At 42.7% G+C, this 6,000-nt stretch overlaps 1 pseudogene; it reads left to right on the forward strand.

Annotated features, from left to right (window-relative positions):
- Nucleotides 1-4,076: 4,076 nt before the first annotated feature.
- LOC143273758 (speckle-type POZ protein pseudogene) lies at nt 4,077-5,165 on the forward strand (annotated as a pseudogene).
- The last annotated feature ends 835 nt before the right edge of the window (nt 5,166-6,000 follow it).

Raw genomic sequence — 6,000 nt, forward strand, 5'->3', positions numbered from 1 at the left:
CCTGGCTATTCTATCAGTCCCAGTATTAAGTAGAAAACCTATTATGGCAGGAAATAAAGCTTATTTAATTGGACTCAAAATATTTGAGTCAAATTAATTAATATTGAGATGAATAAAAACTCTTGCTATTCATTAAATTAATATTAAAGGTAACTTTTCAATGTTATTTGTTTAAGACTAACTGTGTAGTTATTGTAATGAAATGAAAATTCATGAACCAGGCATGATGTGATAGTCTATGGCATTGGTCAGAATAGTCTGATGGCAGAAGCTGACTCATCTCTGCCAGTCTAAGGCTAACTTGGTCTATGGAATAACTTCTAAGAGAGCCAGACATGCAGAGTGGAAAGCCATCAAAAATGAAAGACTAGATCAGGCCCTGTGGAAAAGTGAGACAGTTGATTAGCTTGAACTGTTTGGGAGGCACCGTGTCAGTGGGACAGAGACCTGTCCTTAGCACATGAACTGGCTGTTTGGAACCTGGGGCCTATGCAGGAACACTTTGCTCAGCCTGGGAGGAGGGGACTGGACCTGCCTGGACTGAATCTATCAGGTTAAGGTGAATCCCCAGGGGAGTCCTTGCCCTGGAGGAGATGGGAATGGGGAGTGTGCTGGGGGGAGTGTGTGGGGAGCAGTGGGAGAAGGGAGGACAGAAGAATCTGTGGCTGATATGTAAAATTAAATTAAATTATAAAATAAAAAATGAAAGAAAGATGTAGAAATGAAATCATATTATCTCTTGAATTTCTCCTAAATCATTTCAGATGCCAAAGCTTTAGAATATGAACTAGTCTTTGACAGCAGTTCCATTCTCTTTAAGAAAGTAACTGTGATGGGATAGAGTAATGGTTCTGCAGTAAAGTTGCTGGATAGCTTTCCAGAAGCCTGGCATCCAATTTACTGCTTTCAAGGGTAACTGACAACAGCCGGTAACTCCAGTTATCAGTTATCCACGAGATCCAACAGCCTCTTCTGACCTCCGAGATCACTATAGGCTCATGGTGCACAGACTCACCTGTGTAACAAGTCCCAGACATCAGCAGGCTCCCATATCTAAGTACAACTGTCTCAATGACAGAAGTACTATTCAATGTATAAAATCCAGCACTTGTGGAAAACACAGCAAATTTCTGTCACAACTAAAACCAAGGCTAAATCCACCTAAAGACCATAGGCTGGGAATATCTATAAATGTTCAAACGTTGCTTGAAATACAATGACATTATGGCTTATGTAGTGCGACTTCTGGCTAGCTGTTCTTGTTAACAGAAGTTTCTTATCCTAGAATACGGATTTTGTACTTAAAATCTCACCCAGAGAAAGGCTGGTTGCTGCAACAGAATCCAGAATACCTCATGCGGTTGCCAGCTGGCTAAAAGAGAATTTCTATTGGCTTAAATCCATGTTCAAGGAGTCTCTCAAGGAGTCTCTCTCTCTCTCTCTCTCTCTCTCTCTCTCTCTCTCTCTGCTTATGTTTGTCTACAAATCTTTCTATGTGTTACTGTAAGTTTTGTTTTGCTATATTGACCGTTGGCTTTCTCTGTTGTGTGGACACCCCTGCTGCTTAAGACTTGTGCATTCTCCAGTTGGAAAACCGAGTCCTTTTGTCTGTGCCAGGTCCCCCAGAAAACCACCTACCTGAAATAAAAGAGCCACCTGTCCCATTCCTGGAATGAGAGACTATATGAAAAGATCCTATATTGAGCCCCTGACAGGAGTCTGTTCCCTCATGAGAGAATGTTCCTACTCTGAAGTACCTGATCCCCTGATCCTAAATACACAAGGAAGAGTCACTGAGGCTACTAGTTAGCCACCTGCCAAAGATTCATAAATGTGGACCCAAACTTTCAGAGATCAAAACCAGTTGATTGATTTATCCTGGATTGAGAGAAGAGCAGCATCAGAGCCATACTTTTAGGAGAGGTAGACTGGGAATTATTGAGCAGATTAAATCACTGAAGGTATTGTCATGTTCTCTAGTCTTAGTGAGTCCCTACAGATGTGATGAACTGGAGAGAGATGATAGATGTGGGGAACATTTTACTTATCACAAATGAAGGGGAACAGTCTCAAAATCCCATCTTTGGTTACTGTTGAATATATTCTGCACCTTTTTAAACCTGAATACTGTCTCACATTTAAGGCCCAGCAGTGAAAGCATGCAAGTTCAAGGTTTAAAGAGGACAGAACTCACCAGTGAAGGATGACAATTATGAGGTATTGGGAAGCTGAATCTTGGCAGCCAGCATGATGGAATGGAGAGGCACTTAGGATCTACTCTTAGCACACCACACCCTTAACTGGAACTGAAAGAGTATGGCCAAGGAGGATTATCTGGGGGGTGGTGAGGGGCAAGAGCACCAATGCAAGTTGGTGGAGTTATGCTGGGGAATGTGAGTCTGAATTAAACTGACTGCCAATTTCAGCAATTCTTACCTGCCTCTGATTCTTGCCCACCATGTGTGAATTCTTCCATTCTGACCTCCAAGTTGTGAACACTGAGACACCTGATTAGGAAAGGAAGACACCTCTTCCCAGATCATGTTAGTGGGAGGAGTTGGTATAAAACCCTGAGAAGAGGAAACAACAGCTGTGTAGGAATGGACAACATCCCTGTTTTATTTAAGATGAACTACAATAAGCAAAATAAACTTGTTCCCGACTTAACAAGACATGGAATTAACTAAAACCCTAAAATGGAGGGCACAGGAGTAAGAATAGTTTCCTTTCAGTTGAAGTGAGTAGATACAATTCAAGAACAGACTTGGAGTTAAAAAGACATGTGGTGGTATTGTGTTCACCAAAATATTGTGTACTCTAATAAATTTATCTGGGGTCAGAGAACAGACAGCCACTAAATACAAAGGCTAGAAAATGGTGGCACTCACACCTTTAATCCTAGCATTCCAGAGATAGAAATCCCTCTGGATCTCTGTGAGTTCAAGGCCACATTGGAAATAGCCAAGCATGGTGACACACGCCTTTAATCCCAGAAAGCCAGCCTTTAATCTCAGGGAATGGTGGTAGAAAGCAGAAAGATATGTAAGGCGTGAAGACCAGAAACTAGAAGTTTTTTGGCTGGTTAAGCATTTGGCCTGGTTAAGCTTCAGGCTTTTGAGCAGTAATTCAGCCGAGACCCATTCCGGATGAGGACTCAGAGGCCTCCAGTCTGAGGAGACAAGACCAGCTGAGAATCCAGCGAGATGAGATAGCTGCGGCTTGTTCTGTTTCTCTGACCTTCCAGTATTCACCCCAATACCTGGCTCTCAGGTTTGATTTTATTAATAAGAACTTTTAAGAATCCTGCTACAAAGACATAAACATTTAATTCAGATCTCAAGGCCTGAACACACACATACAAACACACACACACACACACACACACACACACACACACACACACACACACACACCTTTAATCCAGATCTTAAGGCTGGAAGACACACCCTAAACTGGGCCACACCTTCTTCTGGAAGCATAAAAGGACAGGAAAGCAGGAAGCTTTGCTATTTGCCTGCTTGCCCTCACCTTGCAGCAAGTCCATCCCTTCCCTGGCAATAGAGAATATTTGGAACTCCAGTATATACTGAAGACCAGTGGACACATCCAACTTCCTGCACTGAGTAAGTACTGGAATCTTGGGCTTTCCGTCATAGGCAATGTGGGATTAGCAGGACTGCAGCCCTAAATCTTCTTTCATACACAGAAATTCCTTGTATATGTTCTGTTGCTCTAGAGAAACTAGTACAACATTTTGTGGTGTACATAATTTTCCAAAATATTCAACAGCTGTGTGTAATTGTCAAAACCAGTTACCCATTGAAGTAAGATTCAATCTAGATGAAAAATGGAGTGATGTAAGTGTAAGTAGTAGCCTACACTGTCTTCTCTGAAACTAGTATTGAAATCTGTATAGAAAATTTAAGAGATCCAAGTCTCCAGCCCCATCAAAAAGGGAATAGATGAGAAATAAAAACTTAAAATATAATTCATGTCTAATTTGTGTCTCACAGGTGAAGAGAAAACAATTGCTAGTTCTTCATTTTGGATCCAGTTTAATCTTCAAACTACCTCCAGCAGAAATGGCTGGCAATGAGATAGCACAGAGATGGGACCACACTCAAATCAGCCTTCAGAATTTCTCCTACATGTGGACCATCAGCAACTTCCGTTTTATTGTGGAGGAAATAACAGAAAGCTTTATAAGCCCAACTTTCTCAATAGGAGCCAATGACAAATGGTGTTTGAGAGTATACCCAAAGGGAATCGATAAAATAAGTGCAGGTTACCTGTCAGTTAATCTACTTTTGCTCAGCTGTCCAAAGAGTCATGTTTGGGCAAAGTTCCAGTTCTGGATCATAAGCAAAGAAGGAGAGAAAATGCAAACCAGGATGAGCCCAAGAGCCTTTATGTTCATGCCAGGCCTTGGCTATGGATTCAAAAAGTACATCCTTCGAGATTTCCTCTTGTCCCAAGCTCCTCGTCTTCTCCCAGATGATCAGCTCACCCTCCTCTGCAAGGTCAGCATGGTCCAGGACTCCTTCAGTATGTCTGATCAGAAAAGGAAGCCAGGGATTCAAATTCCCAGATGTACATTGGCAGATGAGCTAGGAGAGCTGTGGGAGAATTCCCGATTCACAGACTGCTGCCTGGTGGTAGCTGGCCAGGAATTTCAGGCTCACAAGGCCATCTTAGCAGCTCGCTCTCCAGTTTTCAGATCCATGTTTTAACATGACTTGGAGGAGAGCAAAAATAATCGCTTTGAGATCTCTGACCTAGAGCCACAAGTCTTCAAGGCAATGATGGACTTCATTTACACAGGAACAGCACCAGACCTGGACAGCATGGCAGATGCTCTGCTGGCAGCTGCTGACAGGTATGGCCTGAAGCGTTTGAAGGTCATGTGTGAGGATGCCCTCTGCAGGGACCTCTCTGTGGAGAATGCTGCCCACACTCTCTTCCTGGCTGAACTCCACAGCTCAGGGCAGCTGAAAACCCAGGCACTGGATTTCATTACAGCTCATGCTTCTGAGGTCTCTGAGACCTCAGGCTGGAAGGCAATGTTGGGCTCATGTCCCCATTTAGTAGCTGAAGCATACCGTTCCCTGGCTTCTGCAAATCTCCCATTCTTGGAGCCCCCTTTCAAACGCTTGAAGCAATCCTAGGAACTGGTCAGCTGTGTCCTATACTTCTCTCCCTGAAGCAGCAGCCGGTTGTTGTTACCAATGACACCTGGGTAGACTATAGAATGTGTGGAGCATTTCCATTGAAACTTGGGAAACACAGCATAGTGGCTCAGGCTTTAATACAGCTGTAAATGAGTTGATTGTCAGGTTAAGGGAGGGGAAGTACTCAGCTATATTATACACTACCCTGTTACTGTACTGATTTGATTTTTATCCAATGAGTTGGGAACTGGAATATGTTTTAGTTGCTGGCCCCAAGCACATTACAACAGGGTTTCTTTGGAGAAACTTGTCTGGATTGAATTGAGCAGAACATATGTTCAAGGACTCAGAAAGTAGAAAATAAACATGAATGTTTTCTTACAAGAGAAGTGGAAGAGAAAGTAGACATTTTCCTCCAAACTCAGTGTGTGGGAATGGAGAGATGACTCAGTTGGCAAAAACAATAATTGTTCTTGTAGAGGACCCTTGTTCAGTCGTCTTCCTGTCTCCATGGGTACCTCCATCTCTGGAGACAATACCTTCCCAAATAAATTATCAAATGAAATAAAAATTCTAAAATCAGCTTGTGGATTCCTGTGGTGTTTGTGTTTGAAGAATCCCATTTTAATCCATCCAACTCTGCTCAACACACACACATCAATGAGAAAATACCTAATGAAATTCTGTTACCCTCAAGATTGGTCCCTAGCCCAATTGCCATCAGTTAGGCTTTCTCCATCAGCTGATGGGAGCAGATACTGAGATCCACAGCCAAACATTAGGCAGAGATCAGGGAACCTCAAAGAACGGAGAAAGGCGGGATTATAGGATG

The sequence above is a fragment of the Peromyscus maniculatus genome, chromosome 6, assembly GCF_049852395.1.
Source record: "Peromyscus maniculatus bairdii isolate BWxNUB_F1_BW_parent chromosome 6, HU_Pman_BW_mat_3.1, whole genome shotgun sequence".
Classification (NCBI taxonomy): Eukaryota; Metazoa; Chordata; class Mammalia; order Rodentia; family Cricetidae; genus Peromyscus; species Peromyscus maniculatus.